This window comes from Rhineura floridana, chromosome 3, assembly GCF_030035675.1.
Source record: "Rhineura floridana isolate rRhiFlo1 chromosome 3, rRhiFlo1.hap2, whole genome shotgun sequence".
NCBI lineage: Eukaryota > Metazoa > Chordata > Lepidosauria > Squamata > Rhineuridae > Rhineura > Rhineura floridana.
The window spans coordinates 107,271,167-107,284,258 of NC_084482.1; positions in this window are offsets into that span (position 1 = coordinate 107,271,167).

A 13,092-nucleotide genomic window follows, 5' to 3' on the forward strand; every position below is an offset into this window, starting at 1 on the left:
CTTAAGCCTAGGTTAAATTCCCAAAGCAGGGCAATAAATCAAGGGACGGCTAATGAGCAGTGGCTTGTTAGTATAGCCAGGTGGAATGAGTCAAAGTACGGTCAATGATGGGAGTTGCTTGTTAAAAGAGATATATGGCCAACATATAGCTTGCCAAAGAGTGCCAGGGAGTTTCCATATAGTTTTTAGCAATTAATTGGCTTTTGAAGATCAGTGCTATGCTGTAATGTTTGATGTATGAAAAATATCATTTCTGTATGTAACCATGCCAATATTGTATGTAATCATGCTTGTATGTCACGTGCTAGCTTCAATATTATAAGAGTGTTGCGTGTGCCCAATGGGGTGTTCAGTCTGACACCAGCTACTGCAGAGCTGTGTGGCTGATCCACTTTTACTGGGCTACTTGGCTGAATGCTGTAAGTTACTCAATAAATTTTAACTCTTTGTAAGCAAACCTCTTGTCTGCATCTCACCTCTGGTAACCCAAAACAAACTGGAAGTAAACAAATGGCGCAGCGAGCAGGGTTATTAGACATGAGTATGTTTAGACTCAGGGGGAAAGAGGAGGTGATGGAAGTCGAGATGCGCAATCGTCTTCCAGGCTGGCCGCAACATGAGATGTGGGGGCCAGTGGCCAAGCAGTTGTCGGTCCTAACAGGACCGATGGCTTGGCCAGAAATAGAGAAGGACTGAACACCAGCTGGCCTGGTGACAGCTGTTGAGTCCCTGAAGCTGGGAAAGTGGTCAGCTAGGGAAAAACATCGTGCAGGAACACTAGCTTGGCTTTTGCTGACAGCTGTGTGAGCTGTCGGGCAAAAGGGGCTGGAATGGCAGCTAAAGGCAGGGAGACTTGAGGATGAGTTAGAGAAAGAAAGGGACATCAAAATCCTGATTAGGGAAACGTTGCAGGACAGCCTTGCCACCAATGAAGCATGGGAGCGCAAAGCTGAAGAGCTAGCAGTAAGACTCATCCGCCGTACCAAGAAGAAGTGTCCCAAGCGTGCCAGGGTGCGAAATATCATCACCTCGCCCGGATGGGATCCAGAAAAATGGGATCCATGGGACATTGAAGATTCAGAAGATCCAGAAGAAGATTGGAGTGAAGAAGAAGAACCCATAGGGTTTTCAGTGCAAGTAAGACCAGTAGCGCAAGTAAGACCGCTGGTTGAGAATAAAATACGTCAGAAAACCCCACCCAACCGGCCCAATGCTGCTCCCATAACAGACACTATGCGAGTTGTAAAAGACTACACCAGTCAAGAATTAATTGCTTTGCAGCAGCAATATCAGCAAAAGAGGGGTGAGAGCCTTTTGGCTTGGATGGTTCGGTTGTGGGACACAGGGAGTGACTCTGTCCAGTTGAATGGAGCTGAGATGTTGAAACTCAGTGGGGTTACCACCCAGCCAGTACTGAGGCAGATCCTAAGAGCAGCTACAACCATGCAAGGTATACACAGTCTCATTGACTGGATCATCAATGCCATGCGGCAGGCATGGCCAGATTCCACCGAAGTTGAGGCAGTAGCACAACCTTGGAGAACGCTGCTAGAAGCACAAGCCCAACTAAGGGAGCTGGGGATGCTGGCGGCTTGTTATGGCAATGCCTTTCAGGGACCAGATAATGAGGCATTCACAGCTGGCATGCGTATGAAGTTGCTTCGCAATGCCCCACCAATGTATATGGGAGTCTTGCTAGGGATGTTGGGGGCTGCAATAGGACAAACAGTCTGGAATGTGGGAGTCATGCTCAGTCAATTAGATCATCTAGACAGTTCAATGGATCACGAAGATCGAGATCATGGCAAACGGGTCCGTGTAGTAGGAGGACAGAAGGATGCCTTGGATAAGACTCTAGGGCCCCTAAAGGTGACAAGACGACAGATGTGGAAAGACCTGTTGAATGTAGGGGTGCCTAGGGAAGAGATAGACAAGCCTCCCAATGCTGTCTTGTTGGAAAAATGGAAGAAACTGCCAAAAAGCAAGCAATTCACAGAAAATCCTGAGCCATGTATACCTACCGCCCCTCCGCAAGAGGAAGAGGAAGAAAAAGTGTGTACAAGCAAAGGGAAGGAAGCCCAGAAGAAAGGGAAAAAGATTTACCCTGACCTGTCAGACCTACCCCGCTGGACACCACCAAGTCCCCAATGATGGGAAGGCCGGTTCCCCGCCACAGCCCAAGTCAGAAGAGTAGCGGGGGTGGGGGACTGACGGCCCCATGTGCCTTTGCGAATACATTGGAACCAGAAAAATACCCAACATGTGATGGCGTTATTGGACACAGGAGCAGAAGTGACTTTAATCCATGGCGATCCAAAGAGACATCCAGGAGAGACCATCTGTATTGATGGGTATGGAGGAAAGACCATCCAAGGGGTATGGACACAAGTCAAGATGGGGATTGGCAATAATCCACCGTGCGATGTGTGGGTAGTTATAACCCCTGAACCAGAATACATTATAGGTATAGACCTATTGCAGGGGCGCACTGTGGAAACTAAAACAGGAGTCTTTCAGTTTGGCCGTTCATCTCATGTCCGAAGTGTGAAGCAAGTATTAAGAGGCTACGTAAAGTGGCAGCCAGTAGTTCTACCACCACCGAAGGAGCCTGTACATGTGAAGCAATACAGAATTCCAGGAGGAGCTGAAGAAATCAGCCAAACCATACAGGAGCTATTGAGAGTGGGAATTGTTAGACCTGCAGCTTCCCCATTCAATAGTCCTATCTGGCCAGTCCAGAAGCCCACAGGGGAATGGAGGCTCATGACAGACTACCGCGAACTGAACAAACATGCTCCTCCTCTTCACGCAGCTGTCCCAGACATGATAACAATCATTGAAGACCTGGCGAAGAATGCAGGGACCATTCATGCTGTCATCGATTTGGCAAATGCCTTCTTTTCAATCCCAATAGCCCCAGAAAGCCAAGACCAGTTCGCTTTTACCTGGGGTGGGAGGCAGTACACTTTTTGCGTGTTGCCACAGGGATACCTCCATAGTGCCACTGTATGTCACGGAATGGTGGCACACGACCTGGCAGAGGTCCCTTTGTCACAGGCAGTGCGCCTATATCATTACATTGATGATGTCATGCTAACAGGAATGGATCAAGCAGCAGTGGCAACTGCCCTAAAGACAGTCATGAAGCATCTCCAGAATAGGGGGTGGGCCATCAACCCCAGCAAAGTGCAAGGGCCAGCCGAGAGTGTGAAATTTCTAGGCATTTACTGGGATGGACGACAAAGAGTCATTCCAGAAAAAGCACTCAACAAAATTGAGAAGGCTGCGCCACCTATTGGCAAAAAGCAGCTACAATCCTTCCTGGGCTTGCTAGGGTTTTGGCGTCCCTTCATGCCTATGCTGGCTCAAACTATCTGTCCCTTGCACAACTTGTGCAAAAAGAAGGTGATCTGGGACTGGGGAGAAAAGCAAGAAGCTGCCTTCAGAGCCGCTAAGCAATTGGTGCGAGAACACGCTGTTCTAGACCCAGTAGATCTGAATAGACCCTTTGAACTAGATGTCATAACCACTGATGACGGAATGGCATGGGGCCTATGGCAGAGAAGCGACCAACAGAAGCGCAGACCCATAGGATTCTGGTCTAATGGGTGGAAAGGAGCACAGAAGAATTATAGCACCCTGGAGAAGCAGATTTGTGCAGCATATCAAGCGCTGATAGAAACAGAACGAATCACGGGGCCTCAGCAGATCCAAGTGAGGACACAATATCCCATAGCTAACTGGGTGACAGACACACGGCTGGAACGAACTGGAGCAGCACAAAATCCAACAATGGTGAAATGGCGAATTTACTTGCAGCAACGAAGTCAGGTAGTGGCATCTCCTATCAGTAATCAAATGGCAACCTATTTAGGAACTGTCACTTGGGGAGCCAAGGAAAATGCTGAACATGAAGTTGACCTGATTAGTGCTAAGTCTCCCATACAAGAAGCAGTCCCCTTGGCCCAACTCCCACCAGATGAGCAGCAACATGCTTGGTTTACTGATGGATCAGCCACGGGCTCTGCAGGAACACGCCATTGGATAGCGATTGCCTACCAGCCAGAGGATCAAACTCTTTATTGGGATGAGGGTCTGAGACAGTCCAGCCAATGGGCTGAGTTGCGGGCTGTATGGATGGTCATAACAGGAGAAAAGCGAAGACCCTTGTACATCTACACCGACTCCTGGGCAGTGTACAAAGGAGCAACTCTGTGGATTGCCAACTGGCATGCCAGAGATTGGGGCCCCCATGGGCAATCAGTATGGGGACCAGATATGTGGCAAGACATATATACTATAGCTTGCCAAGGGGCAATCTATTTGGGGCATGTGGACGCTCATGCTCCTACCACCCCGCCAGGGAATATGGAAGCAGACAGTCTGGCCCGGGTCCGGGGGATAGAAATAGCCCTAGCAGACTGGGCACATACTCGATGTGGACATAGAGGGGTGGATTCCACATGGGAATGGGCTAAACAACGAGGCTTGCCTATTTCCAAGAAAGATATAGGAGACTTCATACAGAACTGCCCCGTGTGCAGCAAAGTTAAGCACCATAAGGTCTCAGGACAAAAGAATTGGGGACATATAGCTCGCGGAGCCAAGCCAGGACAAATATGGCAAATTGACTATATTGGACCCATACCGAAGGATCAGGGGGCACGGTACGCTTTGGTATGTGTGGACACCTTCAGTGGGGTGACCCAGGCTTTCCCCTATGCCCGGGCAACGCAGCAGAATACCATCAAAGGCTTGAATCATCTGGAACGCATGTATGGAACTCCACAGCAAATTCAAAGTGACAATGGCACCCACTTTAAAGGCAAAGAAATCACGCAGTGAGCTGAAGAGAAGGGGGTAGCCTGGATCTACCACATCCCATACCATCCCCAAGCAGCTGGCCTGATCGAAAAAGTTAACGGTTTGTTGAAGCAGCAAATCAAACTTTTGACAGGAAGATCTGACCTGAAGAGGTGGCGAAGAAATCTGGAGGAGGCAGTCCGATTGCTTAATCAGAGAGGGGTCCCGGGGGGAGGTTCACCTATGGAGCGGCTAGTTAATCCACCTCCACTGCCAAGTGCAGGAGGGCTCAGAGTTTGGAAGTTGACGCCTGAAGCCTGCATCCCAGTCCAGGGAACTCCTGGGGCAGTGGGTTTGGATATACGCACTCCCAGAGAATTCAGCTTGAGGGAAGGTGAGACTGCTACTATACCTGTGGGAATAGGGCTCCAAACCCCTCCTGGGGTATATGGACGCCTAGCGGCTAGATCCAGTCTGGCTGCCAAAGGCATAACAGTACTGGGAGGAGTAATTGATCCAGACTTCCGGGGGGAGCTGAAAGTGATTCTGCATAACTTGTCTCAAAGTTCTTGCCTTTTTGAACAGGGAGAAAGGCTAGCACAACTAGTGCTAGAAAAAGCGCTCCTAGTCCCTCAAGTCATCGAAATTGCTCAGCCTGCTGACCCAACGACAAGAGGAGCTGGAGGCTTGGGATCCACAGGAGGGCGTGTGTGGGCGCAGCTACCTGGCGTGGCCGATCCAACAGAAGGAGAAGTACTGTACGCTGGTTCCGGAAACACCTATGCTGTGCTGTTGAAGGGAGAAGACTCACCACGTATGCTTCCTGCCCACTGTTTGTATGGTAGATAATGGCCTGGGAGGAGAGGGATAAGGAATATGCTGTAGCTATAGTAGGTATGATAGTAGTTCTGGCCTTATCTTTCCTGTATTGGTATTTTGAACAGTAAATGGCTAACCCCCTAGAACATCGTGTTCGAGATCAGTTTTCAGATTATAGTGATAGAGATGATTTCCCAGGGTTGCAGGGAATATTAATGTTCCTGGTACCTCTGCATGAACATTCATATGGTCACGTAGAACATCAGGAAACATCAGGGGAATTTTGTCCGCATTGGATGTTCATTTACACCAGAGATTTTTTCCCTAGTGCTGTGGTTGAATTCATTGTTTGTACAGCCACTCCAGACAATGGGCAAGAAACTTTGAGAGAAATCTTTAATATTCAAAGGACAGTACCCAGTGCAGTAAATGGTATATGGGTGCTGAGTGCAGAGTATGCATTCCGTTCTGTGGTAAGGGGAGCTTTACTTGGAGGAAGGAATGTGTATAGGGAGATAGCGCACCTGATTTGCCCTGAATGTTTCCCTTTCCATCATTTTTAAAGAAAATATATGGAAGGGCAACAGTTTTCCCTTCAGGCCCCCACGTGGGCATGGGTAGCCCACATGGAAATATTTACACATTGGCGGAAACAAGGGCAGATCCAGCAGCGATATTGCCACCATATGAGGGTAAAGCAGAGATGGTATAAATGTTCCCTGAGAACAGTAATGATCACCTCAGATGCTTCAGAGAACTATTCACCCCCCTGTGTAGTGCATATTAAACTGCGCACTTGGTCTCGATTTGAGGGAGTATGGGTAGGCCCTCCCTGCCCAATGGTTGGGGAAAGAGAATAAGAGCACATTGATTTGACAGATCCCCATGCTGTAGAATTGTGGGATTATGTGGCCCATGAGTTTCGCCAGATAGAAGGGGTTTTGTCACAGTATATCTGCCCATGTTTCTAAGCTTGTTGTTTTCCTATTTCAGTTATGATAATGTTCACTGTATGCTTATGGATCTCATGCTGCATTCCATGGGTCTGGACAGCGTCGGAAGTCAATGCTTATGTTGAACTCAGTTACAGCCTGGCCCAGCTGGAAAATCAATATGATTGTTGGATCTGCTCTGCCATGCCTCATCATGCTGGTGGTTTTCCTCTAATGGTGGTGGATTTTAATAAAAGCTTATTGTGTGCGTTTTATGATTTTCTAAATGAGACCAAGCAGAAATCTTTACAGTCAGTAGTTACCCCACAAGATACTGAGAAAGGACCCAAATGGTTTGATGTGAGGGCCACCCAGGCCAGAGCAGTTAGAATAGGTACCCACAAGTCCAATTCCACTGTTAGAATCAAGGGGGGATTTGAGCAGCTGTATGATGGGCTAGGGTGGGTCACCCCCTTGAGAGTAAATGCCCCAACACAGCCTGAAGTTTGTTGGGAACAAGTAAAGCACAATAGAACTGCAGCTAAGTTTCAGAGACGGGTGGGTTTTAGCAGAGGGTGTCAGACAGTGCATACATGTCCTCATCCCAGTGATAGAGAACAGGGCTGGATATGTACTAGCTGGACCTTGCGTCCTGCCATCAGTTGGGGAGCCCCTAATGGGAGTTATTGTATATGTGGGGAAAAGGCTTGGCCTTGGTTGCCCCCAGGATGGATTGGAAGGTGCTCTCTGGGATTGTTATGGGGACCCCATAGATTTGAAAAGACACTAGACAGCCCTTTTGTAGGAAATTACAGAGCTTGGAAAGTCAGGTGGCAAAGAGACATCTTTAGCTCAGCTGAGTATGCTTGGGCCCTGCTTCCCAGTGGAGGGGTAGCTAACATCATGTATAAAGTAAACATTTTTGGAAGAGCAATGGAGACAGCTTTAAATGCCACAGCCCTTGCCCTAGAAGCTATAGGGATAGAAATGACCAGCATGAGAGCAGCAGTCCTCCAAAATAGACTCGCCCTTGACATGCTGACCTCTAGCATGGGGGGGACATGCGCGATGTTACAACAAGAATGTTGCGTGTATATTCCAGATAATCAAAGTGTAGTGAATCATAGTGTAGCTGCTTTATATAGACAAAGCAGTAAAGTAAAGCATTTGGAAGAAGATTCTTTCTTAAATCCTATCTTAGAGTGGTTTCGAGGAATAGGAGGTTGGTGGAAACAATTATTCTCTATTGGGCTCACTCTTATTTGTGGTGTTATATTAACCTGCATATGTTTGTCCTGTTGGAGAAGTTTTAATGGGTAAGATACGTATAGAACCCCGGGTGATCAAACGGCTAGGGAAAACGAAGAACTGGCTCCTTCGGGAGTAAGAAGAGAATGTAACGCGAAGAGAATTGACACGTCCTTTGATCATCCAGGGGTGGAATGTATACCCTGTACCAGTTTGTTATTTCCAGTAGGCAAAAAGAGGCCTAGGCCTACAGCAAGATATTATAGCCTTATGTTAAGCATAGATTTAGAGAGCATTTGATAGTGAGCCTGAAAGCTTGTATTTTTTTTTCAGGCCCCTGCATTCCATAATCACCTGAAAACCTAAGCTAGGAAAGGGCATGATGACCTGCCCAGTATGATACTGGGAATGTACCTTGTTAGAGAGGACCATCAAAGAAGTCCAATTAGGCATATAGCCAAGAATATGTTATGAGCAAGGTGTTTCATAGTTGGCTTAAGCCTAGGTTAAATTCCCAAAGCTGGGCAATAAATCAAGGGACGGCTAATGAGCAGTGGCTTGTTAGTATAGCCAGGTGGAATGAGTCAAAGTACGGTCAATGATGGGAGTTGCTTGTTAAAAGAGATATATGGCCAACATATAGCTTGCCAAAGAGTGCCAGGGAGTTTCCATATAGTTTTTAGCAATTAATTGGCTTTTGAAGATCAGTGCTATGCTGTAATGTTTGATGTATGAAAAATATCATTTCTGTATGTAACCATGCCAATATTGTATGTAATCATGCTTGTATGTCACGTGCTAGCTTCAATGTTATAAAAGTGTTGTGTGTGCCCAATGGGGTGTTCAGTCTGACACCAGCTACTGCAGAGCTGTGTGGCTGATCCACTTTTACTGGGCTACTTGGCTGAATGCTGTAAGTTACTCAATAAATTTTAACTCTTTGTAAGCAAACCTCTTGTCTGCATCTCATCTCTGGTAACCCAAAACAACCTGGAGGTAAACAACCATTTATAAACGCGACTCCCAACTTCTTGAAAGATTCCACCAATGCTGCCTCCAGAAAATTCTGCAAATTACTTGGGAAGACAGACGGACTAATGTTAGCGTTTTGGAAGAAGCAAAGACTACCAGTGTTGAAACAATGATCCTTCAGCATCTACTTTCAGGTCCCATGTTTTGGGCCTCTCAATATATTTATCTCTTCTGTTATTCACAGTCATTGTGCTCGTCTTTATTGTTTTGCTAAGTTTCATTTCAGCTGCATGCCATATTGCTTCTCATTTACCTTTGCAATTTTGGGGAGTGCCCTTTTCTGTGTATTTTGTGCTTGCACTAGGAACCCTCTCTTTTTGGTTGGAAGAGCAATGTAGCAGGGTCACAGCAGGGGCCAAATGGTACACACAAGAACTGAAGGGAGGGCTTGATTTATTGAGGCCTGGGGCAAATGGCCCCAGTTGTCTGTTGTATGGCTTGTGCAGGGCTGCAAAACATGTGTAACAGGCCCTGCTACTCCCAGGCTTTTCCCCAGGAGTGTCTTTGAAAAGGACCCAGAGCGGGCTATCTCTTATCTGCTGCTCTGATTTCAGTGCACTTCTGCTCCAGTTCTACTATCCCAATGAAGTCTCTGTCGTGTGGTATAGGTGGCTCCCAAAGGATGACTCTCATGGAGTTATAGGTCCCATACGGTTGTAAGCCTATATTCTTTATTATGTTGCAAGTAGGGTTGCCAGGTCTCCAGTTTTTGCCTGGAGACTCCAGCTTTTTTGGGTCCTCTCTGGGTCTCTGGGTGAGTCATGTTAATCTCCAGACTCCCAGTTTTCATTTTTTTAAAAGAAAATTAAGCTTCTAGGAGGCCTGGTTCAAGAGATATACACCAAAACATCACACCCCCTGCAACTTCTGTAAAATGAGTTCCCAGCTGGCTGCTCTAATCCCGCCCTTACAGGTTTGTAGCCAATAAGTGAAGTCAGGGTTGTGATTGACAAGGCAATACCTAGACCCCATTGCAAGGTCAGAAGACTTTTTTTTCTTCCTACTTATCTGAAAATCTCATAAATTGAGTAAGTACATAGTTTTCAGTCTTTTTCTCTCTTGTGGGCAGAAGTCAAACAAGTTTAAATTTTCCAGAGCTGCTGAAGAGGGCAGTGTTTTGAAAACTTTCCCAATATGAAGCTTTCATTCTATACTCGCTTTTCTGAAACTAAAGCTGCAATGCTAATCCCACACACCAGATGTAAACCCCATTGAATTCAATAGGACTAACTTTTGAGTAGACATGGCTAGGATTGTGCTATAAATTAATAGGACTTTTGAGTGAACATAGCAAAGAATTTTGCATTGTAAATCTTTCTCTCCCCCTCCAAACCTATTTTTAAAGCAATTAGGCAGGACTTACTTAGGTATCACTACTTTTATTATGTAGGAAACTAATACTGATTTTATTTTATTTTAAAAAAAATGTTCTGCAATGACCACTGGTTTTGACAACAAACTATTATATGGGTGTATGCATTTTTAAATCTCCAGTGTGTGTGTGTTGTGTGTGTGTGTTGTGTGTGTGTGTGTGTGTGTGTGTGGAGTCTTTCCAACAACCCTGTGAGGTAGGGTTACCTAGTGGAAACCAAGGCAGCTCTCAATAAGAAATAAATCCCTTTAAAATCCAGTAACCACAAAAAGTATAAACAGTTGCAGAACAGCTTAAATTGGCATAATCCAGAATTTTGGGGTGGGTGAGTGAAGTTCCCTATCACTTGACGTTGCAGTTCCGTGCACACTTCCCTGTTTGAGTAAGCCTCATTGAATACACTGGGACTTGCTTCTGAGTAAAGAAACATAGGATTGCACTATAAATATCTTTACAGGCTGTGTAAATAGTAAACGTCTATGATAGTCATGTTTATAAATATTTCTTCATACTATGTTCCGATAAGTATTTGATTTAACACTATGGTTGTACATTATTATTTCATCTACATTTTCAGTGTGCCCTTCTTCCTTGGGGTGGTCATGGTTCCCCTCTGTTGTTTTTATCTTGAGGGGCAGATTAGGCTGAGAGATGGTGAGTAGCCCGTGGTGACCCAGTAAGCTTTCTGGCTGATTTCCATTTAAAAAAATAATTAACATCTCACAGTAGTTTACAGAAGGAATTAAAACTATAAGATTATTGGCAAAAACAGTTAAAGACAGGTATTTAAAAACATTCAAAATAATAAAACCAACAATGAGTTAAAAACGGATAAAAAAAACACAATAGCTTCTACATGCCTGGGTAGAAATGTTTTTAGCAGGTGCTGAAAAGAGTACAATGAAGGTGTCTGCCTAATGTATATAGGCAGGGAGTTCCAATGTATAGGTGCTGCCACACTAAAGGACAGATTTCCTACAAGAGCAGAACAAGTACTATTGGCACCCGTAACATGAAAAGTGCACCTTGAACTTGGTCTGATAGCAAATCGGCAATCAGTGCAGAGGTATTATGTGCTGATAGGGTATCATTCATGTCAGCAATCGTGCCACAGCATTCTGCACTAACTGTAGCCCATGGGTCAGGTCGCACTGCATGGGGATTTCTGTGACCTTGGCTGACTGGCTGCCAGGCTGTTTTAGTTTTGGGTTTTGGTTAGGAATCCTGACTGGTTGTGGGATGCTGAGTTTTCTGCCTTACTCATAGAGATTTTGTTGTGGTTGGTATGGCATTGCTGTCATCACTGTTTTGTTTTTCTTTTTCCATTTCCATTTCATTTACCTTTAACCTCACTCCCTTTCATCCACAGAAGCAACAACAGTGGTTCCATGAGCTCCGCTCAACCCCCTTAAACCCACTGATGGTGCACCTTGTTGGTTGCATGATGCTTTGTTTCTTCCCTGTAGTGGCAAAAGAAGATTCACATACTGGGAAGTGTGGCTGCAATTGTGTTTGTTCCCAAGCTGCTGCCTATGAAGGTAGATCAAACCATGTTTGTTTTCTCTCTATCAATTATTATTCACTGGAATTGAGTTGGCTGTCAAAGTCAGTTTATAGCCACCCACAGAGTAGACAGAAAAGAGTAGAGAATCTTCTTACTCTTACTAACTTCTCAGACCTCTTTCTGAAGTGAAGGGTCAAATCTGTAAAGACGTTTGGAGCAGGCATGTTAAAAGATAGGGGCAGGGCATTGCAGGCAGGGGGTTGCCAAGCCTGCTTGGATATGGATGTCTTTGCAGAGGATCCCTAGTCAAACTTTACCATCACAATCCAAACCATATGTACTCAGAAGTATACCCTATTAAGTTCTATGGGGCTTAGTCTCTTAGGAAGTGTGTTTGGAATTGCAGCCTTCAGGGGCACTTATCTTTACTCCTGAGTGCTCCTATCTAACATCTCTACAACACTAGGCTCCTTTCTTCCTACAGTGGCCTTCTGGTAACTGGCTTGGCCTGAGGGCACTTAAACCATTTTTGCCAGAAGCAAGTTGCCTAGATTAAATGTTCCCTATCCAGGCTCCACCTTTTAGCTAAGATTTCTATCTTAATTTCCAATCAGATTTTTTTTTAATTATATGTGCCAAGCAACTGTGGTTGATGCTTAATGTATCATGCTTAATGACATCACTAAGGCCCACCCCTAAAATCTCAGGTTTGGGATGCTTCTGACCTGGCTACTCTAGTTGCAAGCCTATCTAAGCTCCAGCACTCTCTCCTCAGCTATCATAGGTTTTACTTTTAATATTTCTAATATTTTATAGCAGGTCCAATCTTTTAGTAAGCATTCTTTATTTTAGAATATCCATTATTTTTATCTTTAAAAATAATAAAGAAAAGTTATACATAAAAAAGGTATCCAGCTGATGTCTTATAGCTTATGGCTTTTTTATTATTATGCATATAGTGTTCATAGTATTTTAAGTGCAAAGTGCTTTGTAAAGTTGCCTCAAATAAAGCTGTGCTCCACAGATTTTTGCCCAGCGCAAATGATATCAAAGTGGAAACTGAAAAAGAAACATACTTTAAAGCTAACTGAAGGAATATCATGTTTGAAGTTGGCAACCAAACAACCTGTAGAACCTTGGGGAAAAGGCTACAGACACTTGCTTTGTGCTGCCCTAGCTCACTGCAGACAGTACATTAAAAAACACAACCACTGAGCTCAGCTTGGTGCCCCCCCCCAGCTCTGCTTCCTGGATGACTACCCAGCTCACCCATGCCTAAGGCTGGCCCTGTGTGTGAAGGAGAAGGAGAAAGAGAGGGAGACTGTGATGTGTCCCTGCAAGCCTGTTGAGTATGTGTGTTGAATGTGCATGTCTGGTGAGTG